The sequence below is a fragment of the Cervus elaphus genome, chromosome 13 (genome assembly GCF_910594005.1).
Source record: "Cervus elaphus chromosome 13, mCerEla1.1, whole genome shotgun sequence".
In the NCBI taxonomy this organism is placed as follows: domain Eukaryota; kingdom Metazoa; phylum Chordata; class Mammalia; order Artiodactyla; family Cervidae; genus Cervus; species Cervus elaphus.
The window spans coordinates 50,656,324-50,673,058 of record NC_057827.1 but is presented as its reverse complement, the minus strand read 5'-3'; the positions used below and the strand labels follow the sequence as shown (position 1 = coordinate 50,673,058).

Genomic DNA, 16,735 nt, shown 5'->3' with positions numbered 1-16,735 from the left:
GGCTGGATATAAACTCCTTAGCTTACATTTTCCTTCCTTCAGTATCCTAATTGTTAGTTCATTGTTTTTCTGGCACAACACATTGCTCTCAAACCACCTGATGAAAATTTATTTCCTTTCCCTAACACATGAATTGTCTTTTAGCCTTAGACACCTTGAAGATTTTTTCCTTTCCTTCAAGTCCCATATGCCTACTAGACTATGTATCAAGGTTGATCTTTTAGAGGTCAGTTTCCCTAATTTTTGCTTTTAATCTGAGGCTTGAAATCATCTTTGGTTTCAGGAAAGCTTTCTTGAATTATAAACTTTAGCATTTGCTGTACTCTACTTCTTTGGTTTTCTTCTTTGAGGATACCTACCACCTGTATATTGGATCTTCTTTGCTAATCCTATCAGTCTCAAATTCCATTTCTTCATTTCTGCTTGATTTAAAAAATTTTTCCCTTTCCCCTCTTCTGTTTCTCTAAGCAATATCCATGGTGGTTATTTTCTTTTGTTTTCCCCCTAGTTTCTCTAGCTCTGAAATTTTTTCTTTTATCTTTACTTTTGTGAATCCTGTTGTTTCACATTTAAATGTCACTTTCTCCAATGTTTCCTGAGTTTCCCTAATTCTGATTCCTGTTGTTCTCTCATAATTTCTACCCATTTCTTTTAGTTTTTTTTTTAAATTTTTTAAATTTTTATTTATTTATTTATGTTTAGCTTTTTTTTTTTAATATTAGTTTACAATTGTCATCTGCTTTGTAGGAATATTTTTCTATACTATCTTTCATTGAGTAGGGATGTTATTCTACTTATTTCCCTGCTTTTAATAACTCTGTATTGATTCACTCCCAACCTTTTTCTGCTGCTCATTTTTCAGAGGTTTTACCCTACTTTTAGTAAGGAGGGTTGAATGGATAGCTTTTCTAATTTCATAGCGCTAGGATTCCCTCTGGTGTTATTTTTGAAGAGATAAATATCAATATACAACCTTGAGCTTTCTGAGACATACTTTCTCTGTTTCCCCTCTCCCGTTTTCATCAGAACTTCTCACTCCTTTTTCTTCATTATTTCTATTCATAGTTTGGATTCTACTCCCAGCAGTTTCTCCACAGTGCAGAACTTTGCCTGGAATAAGAAGGGAACTTTTGGTTTCTCATTTCTAGAGTTGGCAGCACCCAGATCACCCCAAGTTCTCTCTCATTAACCATAGTCTCCGGCGTTAGTCACAGATTTAACTCAGAGTCTGGTATGGGGATTTTAAACATTGTGGTCTTTTGACCACATCTCCCTGTCAGCCAGGACGTGTATGCTGGCTCCACACTGCTGTGCCACATTCCAGTCCCAGGGTTTCCTTGAGCATGTGTCACTTTAAGAGGCAAAGTTTGAAAGGACTGGGGGAAAGTGACAACAGCGACATTTATGAAACCCCTTGAATCCCTCTCCACACGAGAGCTGCCAGAACAACCATTAACCTTGAGTTTTTGTTTTTCCAGTGTTATTTTAAATAATGGCAACTCACTGGATCCATGGTTTTGGTTTTGCTCTCCTTGCTGTTCTGCCTGAGACCCGAGTTTGAGGTGAGTCTATGATCTCTGGCTTACATAATCCACGCTTTCATCATTTGTAAATAAGATTAAGAATAATACCACAGAGTTATCAAAATCAGATGAGATGACATGGAAGTTTAAACTTATGAAATTGCCTATGATTTAACCTGACATGCAAAAAAAATTATAAACTGTAAAATCATATGCTATTGTTAGTTATTTCAAACTCGATTTATGAAATATGTGGAAACCTGTAATTTTATGTTTAACCACATTGTGCCAAATATGCTTTTTTTTTTCTGCCTCTTGCAACAGAATATTGCTTCCAAAACAGCCATGATTTTTGGATTTCCCTGGTGGTCCAGTGGTTAAGAATCTGCCTGCCCATGCAGGGGACACAGGTTTGATCCCTGGTTGGGAAAGATTCCACAGGCTTCAGAGCAACTAAGCTGGTGAGCCACAGCTACTGAAGCCTGCCTGGCTTAGAGCCTGCTTGCTGTCAACAAAAGCATCCGCATTGAGAAGCCCCTGCGCCACAACAGAGAGCCTGGCTCCCTGCAACCAGAGAAAGCCCTCAGGTAGCAAGGAAGACCAAGCACAGACAAAAATAAAAATAAAATTTTTAAAATGTATTTTTAAAGAGTGAAGATTTTTATCTGGCTTCTTCCCGTGCCATTTCCTCACTGTCGAATCTGGTGCCTCGCACACCGGGTAAGCACTCCAGAATGACTTGATGAATGAGTGAATGACTTGGGCTAACGCTGCCTTAAAGCATATTGTGAAAGATAAAACGAATGAGCAAAACATAAATTCTGATCAGGCAGTTGTTGAACTGGACCTGTGTAACATGCTCTGCCAAACTTTTCCTTCCGCATCTCCGTTTGCTTTGCATCCCTGCCAAAAAAATAACATTGGCCCCTGCTGTGGAGCCGGGATGAGGCAACCCCCCCCGCCCCCCCCCCCCCCCCCCCCCCCGCCGGGCAGCGGCCAGGAAGGACTCCTGCGAAAGGCGGCCGCGTCGGTCACCCAGCCTCCAGCCTCCAGCCTGAAACAATGCGCAGAGTAGCCGGGCTGAGAACAAGGGACAGCTCTGTCCCTCTCTCGCTGGCGTTTATGGAAGGAAGCCTGGCTGTCTGTTTTTAAGCAAACAGACTTGCTTTAATGGAGCAATCTGTCAAAATAAGCCGAGCTGCAAGGGCGTGGGGGGGTGGGGGGAGGGTGCCGCCCCGCTTCCGTCTCCCGTGGGAGCTGTTTATTTGAGGATGACAAATGGGAGCGAGGCAGAAGCCTGCGGTAATGACACTCAAAGCAAGAAAAATAATAGCGTGTGGCTTAGGATGGGCTCATCTTCACTCGATGTATATACGGCTTTCGTGTGTTTAAAGAACCAGCCCCTTCTATTTGCATCTCAAACACCCCCGCCCAGGAGCAGAAGAGTGCAGAAGCTTTACAGGCAGCTTCTGGTCCCTGGGTTTTGCAGGAACAGGGGAGGTAACGAAGAACAGATGAATGAGCCAAAGTTTAGTCTCTACAGGTTTTCTCCTTCTTCTACTAATGGAGGTATGACAAAAGCACTAATTTGCTTCATCACCACGCAGTGCTTAATAAATGAGTAACATGTTTGCATCGTGAGATGCATGGAGTGGGACACGGTGCAGAGAAGTGCGGAGGGCAGAAATTACCAAATACTCGCATGAAGACTCACATTTTGGACTTTACTCAGAATATTCGTTGCTTGTGAAACAGCACAATGAAAGGGCCAGGTGTAGTTTAACCCTTTTAGTTTGTGCCAGGACCTTGAATTCTTTGCAAAGAAGAAAAGGATTTAATGTAAACTGCAAACGCTTTAATCAAGTGGCTTTCTTCGCATACCGTGAAAGCATTTTGAAACATTCAAGTAGGAAAAAAAAAAGTCCTTATTTTCTGAAAATATAACCTCTTAAACACCCAGAACGCTGCCAGACCAAGTCCCATCAAGTAACAAGGCACAATAAGAAGCTTAAAAAAGGTAAGGATTAAGTTACATTTGTATGAATAAGCTCATTTTTGTTGTTCTGGTCTCAATCTTTAAATGATCCTATCTCCTGCACTAAGGTGCCTCCTCGTTAAATTATACATTACTATTCTCAGTGTGGGTCCCAGTGAGACCCAACATGTCCCCAGGGCTCACCAATCTTTGGTAAGAACCACATCAATAGCAATCACTCAGAGTTCGCTTGCCCATTGTCCCCACCTGCAGGGACGGCCCCTCACCCCAACCAGGTGCTCCTGAGATGCCCTGGGCTCCTCTCTCTTGGAGATGGGAAGTCTGCACCTGTTCCCTCCACGTGAGTGCAGATCCTACCCCACTACTGGCACTTTCTGAGAGGGTGGTGTTCTTGTCCCAGGACTATCCCCAGGCTCCCAAATCTGCAAAACACACCAGCTACTAAAAGACGCACATTCCACCACCGGCCCCCCACCCTCCCACCCAGCCCTCTCAGGTCTGAACCATGCTGGTTCTACAACAAAATGCCAGAGGTCCACTCATGCCAGCTCCCTGTCCCACTTTGTTTCTTGGGCCTTGAAGCAGCCTGACCTTACACCTCAAGCAACTGGAGAAAGAAGAGCAAACAAAAGCTGAAGTAAGAAGGAAAGAAATCGTAAAGATAAGAGCAGTAATAAATGAAATAGAGACCAAAAATATGCATTTATAGCAAAAATCAACAGAACTAAAACCCGGTTCTTTGAAAAGATAAACAATATTGATAACCCTTTAGCCAGACTCATGAAGAAAAAAAAGAAGAGGACTCAAATCAAGAACTCAAGAATTTTAGCAAAGCAGCACCAGTGTTAATCCTTGTTAATCCTTAGCCTGTCTTGAATAAAATGCCTTATTGGGAGAAAAAAAAGAAACTGCCTGACTTGTGCCCCTCATTTCACAAAATCTTTCATGAAAACATCGTCACTGCTTCTACTTTCTGCCTCTCCCTCCACCTGGGATATAGACCACAGCCTGGGAATGGAATAAATGCCCCTCCTCCATCACCCAAAGGAGCACAGGTGTCCTCCTCCCAAGAAACATTAACGTCCCTATGCAAATTCACTCCTCCAGGGCCTTCCCTCCATTTGACACACATGCCAAGATACACCTGAATATCAAGAGGACGGTGTCGAATCCCACCTGTCTCTCACACCCAGGCACCAGGTCCTGCAAATGGATTTTTCCCTCTAAAGCTTCACCCTGACCTTCCCTTCCTTCTCATCTGCCATCATCTTCATTCCAGCTTCATATTTCTTTGCCCCTGGCTGAACTCAGAAGTTCACTAATTGGAATCACTCCTCTGTTAATTCATCCTAACAGCTGCTTTGGAAACAAAAATCCTTAGATGCTGTCTTGAGCACATCAACTGCTTTCGGCAGTTTCTGAAGTTTGATTGGCCGTGTGAATCAAGCCTGTTACAGAAAGAGTGCGGCCTTGGAATCAATCACCACGCTTCCGATCTTAGTTCTATGCTTGAATAACTTTTGTAACTTTAATTGCTTTAAGCCTAAATTTCATCATCTATAAAATGTGATATTAATATAGGCTTCAGAGGGCTACTCTGGGCTTCCCTGGTGGCTCAGATGGTAAAGAACCTGCCTACAATTCAGGAGACCCAGGCTCGATCCCTTGGTTGGGAAGATCTCCTGGAGAAGGGGATGGCTACCCACTCCAGTTATTCTTGCCTGGAGAAGTCCATGGACAGAGGAGCCTGGTGGGCTACACCTAGACACAACTGAGTGACTAAGACGTTCACTTTTAGGGCTATTGTAAGGAAAAATTAAATAAGGTAAAGTGTTTTTTTTTTAATGTGAAAATACAAACTTGAAGAATAATGTTATGAAAATGCAAGCACTTCCTCTTGGAAATAAAGTCCTCCATAAACTGGCCACCACTCACTTTTTCACCCTTTGCTATTTCTGCCATTTCCAGACCTTCTTGCTGGACTTTTGCATCTGTTTCTTGCCCTACAAATGTGTCTTTCACTTCTAGATAACACGGTTCGCTGTCATAGATAAAACAAAATGTCAGTGGCTTAATACAAGAGAACTTTATTCCTTGCTCAGTTAAAATCCAAAACATGTATTCCTACTTGGCAGGTGATTCTCCTCCAGGTGATAATTCCGGGATTTGGGATCTTTCCATCTTGTGGCCCTACAACCCTTTACACGTGGTTTCTAGGGTGATTCCAGAGGAAGAGAGAACAGGGAGATTCATGAGTGGAGGTTATTACAGGTCAGGCATGGAGGAGCACAGAGCAGAACTGAGTCACATAACAGCATCTGATATAATCCAGTAGCATGTCCGGAAACAAGAGGACACGCAGTTGGTGAACAGCTGGCTACTCTGTGCCACCCCCACAGACATATATATATTTCCCAGACTGTATTCCCCAGATACATCCTTCGAAAATCAGCTCAAGTCTAATTTTTAATTCATGAAGTCCTTTTGGAGCAATCTGACTGATGATTTTATGCTCTGAACTCAAACTCCTAGCATACATTGATTATACCAGATTTGACCCATTTGCCTCTTTTGTTAAATCACACAAACTGACATCAGATCTTTTCCTTCTTAAACTCAGAGATATAAACCTGGTCCCATCCTCCTTGATGAAACATTTCTTGCACCAACATCCATAATTTCACGCTTCCCACTGTCTCCTGTGAGCTCCAGTGCAGGCTCAGTGCTCTTTCCACTGAGTAACTGTGAGAGTCCCCCAAGTAATGGTTCTTCTCGGAAAGTGGCTGGGAGGCTGCAGTCAGGCCTCAAACTTCAACTTCAGATCCAGGAAGCACTGCCTGGGGAAGAAAGCTCACCTCAACCCACGAGCTTCCAAAGTTTCTAAAGCCTTTTTAGCTGCCAAGTTATCTGATGTTAACAATTAAGACATAAAACATGATAGATTAGAATTTATACTTGCTTGTCATCAAGAATACATGGTAAGAAGTACCTAGTGTCGGGTACTTCTTCTGGACGGGCTTCCCAGGTTGTGCTAGTGGTAAAGAACCAGCCTGCCAATGCAGGAGACATAACATGCAGGCTCGATTCCTGGGTGGGGAAGATTCCCTGGAGGAGGAAATGGGAACCCACTCCAGTATTCTTGTCTGGAGAATCCCATGGACAGAGGAGCCTGGTGAGCTAGAATCCATGGGGTCTCAAAGAGTTGGACATGACTGGAGCAACTTAGCATGCACACACCCTTGTATTGGCTACAGAGATTAGCAGTAATAATAGGAGTTAAATTGTTAGGTGATGTTGGGAAGAGTAGAAGAGGTAAAAATGTCTCTGATCACTTTTGAGTGTTCACTAGTCAGACACGGTCATGTATTCCATTTTCTCCCTAGAGATGGCAATATGTGTTCTTTTCACTCCTGACTGTTGGTGATGTTGCTTTGGGGAACAAATAAGACTCTATAAGATGAAAATGAGGGTAAAATTTGGAGATGGAAGAAAATAAAGGAGCTTGATTCCACAGTAGTTGCTTACAGAAATTTAAAATATGGAAAAAATACATAGCACAACTCCCAAAACCCACTTGTAGGATAGCTTCCCATTCCCTCTCCTCTCCTCTCATCCTCAGACACCCATATCTCACAGGAATATTTAGACATCCCGAGGTTCTGAAATCTCTGGAGAAGCCCAAAAGGTAGAGTGACCTCCCTGCTCTCCAGTCACTTCAGCCACACCGAGTGAAGCCTGCCGCGCTCTGGGCAGGGGAGCTGGCTCAGCCCGCCCTTCTGAACAGACTGCAAACCTCACTTCTTGTTCAGCTGTTGATGGCATGGAACGGTGTAAACTAAAGGCTCCTTCACATTTGTTCATGCAGCTCCACTCCTGCCCTGTTGAGGTACAAGTGCCCAGAGACAATTAACTGATGATTCATCCTCCAGGACGCCTGCTAAGGCAGGCTGCCTGGCTGTGAGTGAAAACATACTTAAGCAGTAGCTGATCTTTTCCTTTGGTTGAGGACCAAGTCAGACCAGGCATGGCTTTGAAGTTATTTCTGTCTCGGTGGATTAGAGGTATCAAAAGAAGCAGCTCCACAAACCCTTACCAAATATTTACAATTCTGCACTAAACAACCTCCACCGTACCTTAACCTTTACTGTCTTGTGAAATGCTTGCCAACCTCCCTGCCAAACACATACACTTGCCAGCGTAGGAGAGAGGGCAGCAGCTCAAAGGAGATGAAGTGCAAACGGTAAAAGATCCACTGTCTGTCGTAGAGGAGAACGAAGCCTTTTGGTGGTGACCGACCTGCAGAGGGCAGACTCCTGTCTCCCCATTACCATCACCCCCCAACCACCATGATAGCTCGTTACTTCTCCACTGCGGTGTTGAAGAAGACAAGGCCTATATTCAGCTCAGTGAAGTTGTGGGCCTGCCCTGAAGGCATGGTTTCCAAAATGTGCCGAAGGTGGCCATCGACAGTGCAGGAGAGACACGAAACAACAGGTTAAACCACAGTGGAGGCCCGTGATGGCCCTGTCGGTGTTTTCGTCATGGAGAGGACGGCCACACTTTGCATGGTTTATAGTAAACCTCCTTCCTCAGACATTTTTCAATGAAACTGCACATTGTAGAATTCTCCACTTGTTTCTAAAATGCTGCAGGGATTAGTGAAATAGATGACTGATGGATTTTCTATTTTTCAGACTCCTTACTGTGAGCACAAAAAAAATCTCATAATAAAAAGAGAAGGATAAATAATAATAATAAAGGATAAATGAAAGGAGCCGTCAGGTGGGATACCATGTTGCTGGGGTAGAGAAGAGGAGAAGGCCAGCCCTGGCTGCGGTCAAGCCCACGATGAGATACATTATGGAGACTCATTGCAGGGCCTGCATTGGTGAGGTTCCCCCAAAGAGCTTCAGTCAGCAACAGAAGCTTCTGGCAGAGAAGTTACCAAAGGCAGAGCTTTAGAGAAATAGATGGCAGCCACTGAAATAACAGTCACCTAAGTTTGTTCATGAATCCCCCTGACACAGTACCCAAGGACCCCCAGAACTGACTGTGGGACTCTGTGTGTGCGCTAAGTCGCTTCAGTTGTCTGACTCTTTGTAATCCTATGGACTGTAGTCTGCCAGTCTCCTCTGTCCATAGGATTCTCCAGGCAAGAATACTGGAGTGGATTGCCATGCCTTCCTCCAGGGGATCTTCCCAACCCAGGGATCGGACCCCTGTCTCTAACATCTCCTGCATTGGCAGGTGGGTTCTTTGCCACTAGCACCAACTGGGAAGCCCTGCTGTGAGACCGTAAGGGAACCTAAGTAGAAGCCCACAACAGCGGTGGAGACCAGGACCAAAAGTACGTGCTATCCTGTTAATCACCAGGTTGTTACCTCTGCTACATATAGTGCCTTTTGGGCCATGTTTAGGCATTTCATTCATTCACTCAACAAATGTTTATATTTCAAGGCACTGGGTTAAGTGCTTTGTAAAACAAAAATAATTAGACTTTAGTTTTGCCATCTAAAAGCTTTCACTAATCACTGCTATAAGCACACAAATCTCCATCATACAGATTAGAAATGGGTCATTATATAGTCACAGATAAAGTCTGAACAGGCCAGGTGGTAGAGAGAGATGATTTCTGTGCTGGAAGAATTTGGAAAGATGTTGTATAGGAGCTAAGGGTTGAGGTGAAATTAGGGTGTGCAAAGGCAATGCAGAACATATTCTCAAAGACAAATAACCTGAGTGATGGTATTAAGAAGGGAAAGGGTGCACATGCTTAAAAATAAAAGCAGGTAGTTCCATTGTCTGGGCAGTAGTGTACAGGAAAGGAAATAGAGGAAATTGTGGTCAGAAAAGTGGGATTGTCAGGAAATGGAGGGCTGAGTGCCCCAAGTCAAGGAGTCAGATTTTCTGTACAAAGTGATGAGAAGTCACCAAAGATTCCTTAGCAAGAGAGGTTTGATGATTACTTCAGGAAAATTAATATTTATTTTAGTAGCCAAGAAAACTTGAATACAGGGCCAGGTTTATTATGAAACTTTACAGTCATTCCTGTTACAATAATATTCAATAGTATATACAAGCAAGAAGATGGTTCATCAGCTTTCAGTCCTAAATTTTTTTTTGTACTGCCCAGAACACCGTTTCAGGCTACCAACTTTCTGTAGGTTGGTAAAAGCTCTTGAATAATAGCTTATGTCAATCATAATTAGGAACGTCCATCGGCTGGAAGGAGGGGTAGGGCCGGCACAGTGAATAATTATTATGTAGAAATGGTTCTCAGCCAGCCTTACCAACAAGAGGCCTGTCCTCCAGGAAGGCCTTCTGGCTGCCCCAGTCTCTCCTCGCCTCTGGGAGGGGGGAGCTTCTTTCATAGCCCACGGTCCCCAGGCAAGTATTCTTAATTTCCTCAAGTAATTTATAAAGTTGTTAATGCACACCCTCATTCCTGAAAACTGGTGAAAACATCTTTTTCTACAGGAGTATTTTCCTTACTATGTAAAAATAATAGTAATAGCCCATAGATATTGAGAGTCTATTATGAGGCATTAAATATGTGATAAGCTCAACATACTTTATTTTACACATTTTAAAATATGAAATGGGAATGATGGTCATAACTCCATGAAATCTACCCAGGACCTGTTAGTTGCAATCAAAAAGAATAACCTCTATTTATAGAAAATGCTTCTATGACTCCTGCTGCAGTTTATGAACATTTGCTTTTAATTTCAGAATTGCTTTATAGTTTCAAAATTTTGAAGAGACTTAAAAATTCAATGTAATTTGTTCTCTCTTTTCAGAAATGAAGAAAGTACATCTTTTTTCTATAAAAATGTAGAAAAAAAATTTAAGAAATGTAAAGAAAACCACTTAATCCCTTAAACCCACCATTGATGATGACTATTATTAATATGATGTTGTATATATTCTTACAGATAGTTATGAAATTAAGCTATGATATAGTTTTTAATAGAGAAATAACATTTGATTGTATAGACGATAATTCATTTAATCTATATGCTTTTATAGATTTAAAATGTTTCCTATTTTTTCATTTTAAAAGTAGAATGTTTATGGGTATGCTGTCTAAATATCTGCTTACATTTCTAATCATTTCTGACACATTTATAAAAGTCTAATTTCTAGCTCAAAGGATAGGCATATTTTAAAGGGCTTTGATATAATAATAATAAATAATCCCGAAAATTTAGACCAATTTAACTGCCCTCACACAATGAATGAAAGTGGCCATTTTCTTGAATACTAGATAGTAATATTAATTTTATTATTTGAGTATTTATTTATAATGCATATTATTCATGCATTTTCTTCCTTTTGAGTTATATTCTTTGCCCATTTTAAAATTCATATGTTTGGGGTTTTTTTATGGGGGATGGGGCTCATTTTATGTTTAACAAATATTTATGTATTTTACAAATATATTTTAATATGTTCTATTTTATCATTTTTATAGTATTTTTTATATACAGTTTAAATTTTCACATGGGCATATCTATCCATCTTTCTCTTTCATGATTTCTGGACTTGTCAGATTTAGAAAATCTAGCACACTCAAAATTACATAAATATTCAAAACTTTATACTCTTTTTATGAATTTACGTTTGAATTTTCAATTTTTTTTAATCTATTTGGAATTTATTTTGGCATGTGGTGGTAAAGTAGTCGTTTGTCCTTGTGTGTTTTGCAAGCAGTCTCGATGTCCCGCACTGTTTGGTAAAAAGTTCATTCTCTTTTCACTGTTTCCCCTATTTAATTATGCACTCATTTTTTTTAATAGATAAACCAGTATGAGGACTTTCTAGTTGTCCTTTTCTATTTTTCCTATTTTAGTTTAGCATTGTATAACACCTCGTAATGTCAGATATAGTGTGGTGAGGGCCTCATGATCAGTTTGTTTTGTTCCAATAAAATTTGTGCTAGTTCTGCCTGTTTATCCTTCAACATTTTTCAAGGCATTAGGAAATTTTAAGCCATTTTAGAAGGCATATGGGCTTCCCTCATAGCTCAGTTGATAAAGAGACCCCGGTTTGATTCCTCGGTTGGGAAGATCCTCTAGAGAAGGGATAGGCTACTCACTCCAGTATTCTTGGGCTTCCCTTGTGGCTCAGCTGGTAAGAATCCACCTGCAATGTGGGAGACCTGGGTTTGATCCCTGGGTTGGGAAGATCCCCTGGAGGAGGGAAAGGCTAACAACTCCAGTATTCTGGCCTAGAGAATTCCATGGGCTGTATAGTCCATGGGGTCGCAAAGAGTCGGACATGACTGAACAACTTTCACTTCACTTCACTTTAGAAGGCATATAGAATATTTATATCTATATAAGGCATATATCCTTACTATGTATACCCATGTATAAACTTGTTTAACATTGATAGCATTCAACAATATGTTGGTGAAGTTTGTGCAACTGATATGTGTGGCTGTAGTCTTTCATTTTCATTATTTCCAAATACTCCATGGTATGAATGGGATGTATCATTTAAATTATTTACCCATTATTTTTTGAATGAAGTTTTATGTGGTTTCTTTTGCTATGAACATTCTTGTCCTGTTACAGATATATATGTGGTATTTCTTGAGGATTTCTTGGGGATTTATACTCTTCAACTTTATATTGAGTGTCCTCATGCTGCTCTCCAGAGTGGTAACAGATTTACTTTGCTACTAGTAGTGTATAAGAGTTTCCATTGCTCCACAGCCTCATAGATTTTAGTCTTTTCAAGTTTTCAAACTTCCACCAACGTGATCAATTTATTCTTCCAGATGAACTTTGTTGTTCAGTCACTAAGTCATGTATGACTCTGCAATTCCATGAACTGCAGCATGCCAGGCTTCCCTGTCCTTCACTATTTTCTGGAGTTTGCTTAAACTCATGTCCATTGAGTTGGCCATGCCATCCAACCATCTCATCCTCTGTCTCCCCTTCTCCTCCTGCCCTCAGTCTTTCCTAGCATCAGGGTTTTTTTTTTTTTTTTCCAGTGAGTCAGCTCTTCGAATCAGGGGGCCAAAGTATTGGAGCTTCAGCTTCAGCATGAGTCCTTCCAATGAATATTCAGGGTTGATGTCCTTCAGGATTAACTAATTTGATCTCCTTGCTGTCTAAGGAACTCTCAAGAGTCTTATCCAACAGCACAGTTCAAAAGCATCAATTCTTTGGCAAACAGCCTTCTTTATGGTCCAACTCTCATATCCATACTGGAAAAACCACAGCTTTGACTATAACAACCTCTGTTGACAAAGCAATGTCTCTGCTTTTTAATATGCTGTCTAGATTTGTCATAGCTTTTCTTCCAAGGAGCAAGCGTCTTTTAATTTCATGGCTGCAGTCACCATCCACAGTGATTTTGGAGCCCAAGAAAATAAAGTCTTTGACTGTTTCCACTGTTTCCCCATCTATTTGCCACGAAGTGATGGGACCAGATGCCATGATCTTAGCTTTTTTGAATGTTGAGTTTTAAGCCAGCTTTTTAATTCTCCTCTTTCACCCTCTTCAAGAAGCTCTTTAGTTCTTCACTTTCTTACATTAGAGTAGTATCATCTACATATCTGGGGTTGTTGATATTTCTCCTGGCAATCTTGATTCCAGCTTGTGGTTCATCCAGACTGGGCATTTCACATGATGTACTTTACATATAAGTTAAATAAGCAGGGTGACAATATACAGGATTGACATATTCCTTTCCCAGTTTGGAACCAGTCTATTGTTACATGTTTAGTTCTGCTACTTCTTGACCTGCATACAGGTTTGTCAAGAGACAGGTAAGGTAGTCTGTTATTCCCATCTCTTTAAGAATTTTCCACAGCTTGTTGTAATTCACACAGTCAAAGGCTTTAGCATAGTCAATGAAGCAGAAGTAGATGATTTTCTGGAATTTCCTTGCTTTCTCTATGATCCAAGAGATGTTAGCAATTTGATCTCTGGTTCCTCTGCCTTTTCTAAATCCAGCTTGTACATCTGGTTCACATACCGTTGAAGTCTAGCTTGAAGGATTTTGAGCATTACCTTGCTAGCATATGAAATGAGGGCAATTGTACAGTAGTTAGAACATTCTTTGGTATTGCCCTTCTTTGGAATTGGAATGAAAACTGACCTTTTCCAGTTCTGTGGCCACTGTTGTTTTCTCTAAATATGCTGGCATATTGAGTGCAGCATTTTAATAGAATTATCTTTTAGGATTTGAAATAGCTCTGTTGGAATTCCATCACCTCCACTAGTTTGTTCGTAGTAATGCTTCCTCAGGCCCAGCTGACTTCACACTCCACAATGTCTGGCTCTAGGTGAATGACCACACCATCATGGTTATCCAGGTCATTAAGACCTTTTTTGTATAGTTCTTCTGGGTATTCTTGCCCTCTTCTTAATCTCTTCTGCTTCTGTTAGGTCCTTGCCATTTATATCCTTTATTGTGCCCATTTATATCCTTTATTGTGCATGAAATGTTCCCTAGATATCTCCAATTTTCTTGAAGAGCTCTTTAGTCTTTACCATTCTGTTGTTTTCCTCTGTGTCTGACTCTTTGCGACCCCATGGATTGTAGCCCACCAGTCTCCTCTGTCCATGGAATTCTCCAGGCCAGAATATTGGACAGGGTTGCCATTCCCTTCTCTAGGGGATCTTCCTGACCCAGGGATCAAACCCTGGTCTCCTGCATTGCAGGCAGATTCTTTATCATCGCCACCAGGGAAGTCCCAGATGAACTTTAGATGTGTGTTATTAAGTCCTAATAGAATTTGTAACTTCATATATTTGGGGAAATTAGCACGTGTGCACATACACACAGAACTCTTCTCATCTAGGAACATGATTTTTCTTTCCCATATTTTCTTTTGCCTCTTTGTAGTTTTATGCCTTTTCATAGTCTTGAATATTGCTTAAGATAATTCATATGCATTGCATATTTTGTTGCTATTGTGAATGAACTCTTTTTTCCAAAAGGTATTTTTAAGCCCAAAGTTTACTTTATTCTTTTACTGACTTTGAATATAAGTAGATTAGTGCCCTCAAAAGATGGAAAATATGTTAAGAACAAATAACTGAGCATATCCATAGCATCATCTAAAATGTCAAATAAAAGGTCAGCATTGAAATTAAATTTCAATACCATTATAAACACTGCTGGTCCCCTTCCTTTGATCTGCACCACTCTCCAGAAGCCTGATTTTTTAAAAGTCACTTTTGATGACTCCTCCTTCTAATAGGCTAGCATCTTGAAGTGATCTGGAATTCACCACATGGAAGAGTGGGCAGAAGGTAGGCAATGTCTTTGGGATTCACCTGCCTGGAGCACTTTGCACACCTTACCAGGTTTCATTAGTAGTTGGAAGGACAGTGCTTAACCTTACCAAGGTTAAGCTTTAACTTTAACCATATGCTTAAAACTAAAGGACATAAAGGAAGGTAGGAGTAAGAACGGGGCCTCCTATCCCAAGGCTCCTCCCTCTCTGTCTGAGCATCCATCTCTTCATCTATAGAAGTTATCAAGTACCTGCTATAGATCAAGGGTTGGGTCTGACGCTGTTAAAGTACGGGAGATAATATGAAAAGAGCCTAAGACATAGTTCTGTCCTCAAAGAGCATACAGGCTAACTGGAAAGAGAACCACTGTGCATGAAGAATTCAGTTCAGTACCCTTAAAGAGGACTCTCATTTTTTCTATAGTACTCTAAAGCTGCATCCAATTATAGGGACAGATAGATAAGCTAGAGATATATAAAATACTTGGGGGTATTTTAGCTTCTACACCACCCTGTGAGTTGGAACAATGGGAAATATTCTTTTACTATCACAACTGGAGAGATGACCTAGTTTAACGGTGCTGTGTCTCAACAGTGACAGTCAGGTACAAACCATATCATTATTTTTCTGGGGTCTCTGATGTGTACTTCCTGCCATTGCCACGCACTGGCCCCCAGTTATGGGTTGTCCTGAACTACAGCACTTTTCTCCCCACCTAGGGGAGATACTATGTTGAGTCCCCAGCTCTGTTTAAGCTCTCTGGAGTGAAACAGTAAACTCACCTGCTTCTCAGAACTTTGAAAGGAGTAGGAAAAAAAATCCAGAACCCTGTGTACCTGGGATTAATTTGACCTCTGTTTTCAAAAAAAAGTTCCTCCCTCCAACCTCTTGCTTTAGAATGACTTGGAGTAACATCTAGGGGGAAAGAGATTAGTCTGTTCATTTGTCTTGCATTATGGTGCACATCATTAAAGACAATACAAAAGATATATACACAGTCCTGAAGATTAGAAATAAATTGCAAGCTATTTTGATTCTTCAGAAGGAATTAATAGTATCACATTCCTTAATCTTTTGTAGAGGATTTACAAAGTGGTTTCATAAATATGATCTCCTTTAATTCCCACAACAACCCAGTTGGGTAGGCTGAGCAGGTAATTCTATTCTCGTCAAATCCATAGACCTTCAAAGGCTAGACGGGACTTGAAGACCCAATCCTAAAAACAAGCTCAGAGCAGCCGAGCTGACACAACTGGTAGGGACGAGACTAGAAAACCTAGTTCTGACAACCAGATCCAATGCCTTTCTACTAACCATGATACCTCATCTATCTCAAGTAGGGAAAGATGAAAGTGGTCATTTAGTCTGTAAAGGACCACAATGGAAGGAAGGAGAGCAAGGTGCTCAAGGGATTTGATAGTAGAATATTTTATGACCACATTACCTGAGATCCCCACATTCAAGATTACAAGAGAGTGAGGTATTTGTGTAGTTCAATCACTAAGTTGTGTCCAACTCTGCAACCCCATGGACTGTGGCCCACCAGGCTCCTCTGTCCTCTACTATCTCCCAGAGTTTGCTCGAATTCAGGTCCATGATGTTATCTACAGAACCTGGTAAACCTCCTGTGGCTCGTGTTCCAAAGCTACAGTTGACACAGAAGTGAGAAGCCCCACATTCAGCCTCTCCAACTCCAAGGGGGCATTGCTTCCCAGGCAGTGGATCCCACCTGGCTTTCTCAGGGGATGCCTAGGTCTGGAATTTCAGAATCTCTGAGAAGGAGGGTCATCTCTAAGACTGACTAGGATGAACAGGGCCCAAAGTTAGCCCCAAATCTTGAAACCTCATTAGAACAAATTCCACCTTTAATGGAACCAAATTTTACATTTCCCCCAGAACCAATGCCATGGGGAAATAACAAAGCCAGAGCAAGAATAACTTTCCAGCCCTGCCTCCCT

At 41.2% G+C, this 16,735-nt stretch overlaps 1 long non-coding RNA gene across 1 annotated transcript; it reads left to right on the top strand.

Annotated features, from left to right (window-relative positions):
• Positions 1-1,342: 1,342 nt before the first annotated feature.
• Positions 1,343-2,154, top strand: LOC122706964. The gene is made up of 2 exons (XR_006344521.1): positions 1,343-1,562; positions 1,848-2,154. It is a non-coding gene; the product is annotated as an uncharacterized LOC122706964 (long non-coding RNA).
• Positions 2,155-16,735: the final 14,581 nt, after the last annotated feature.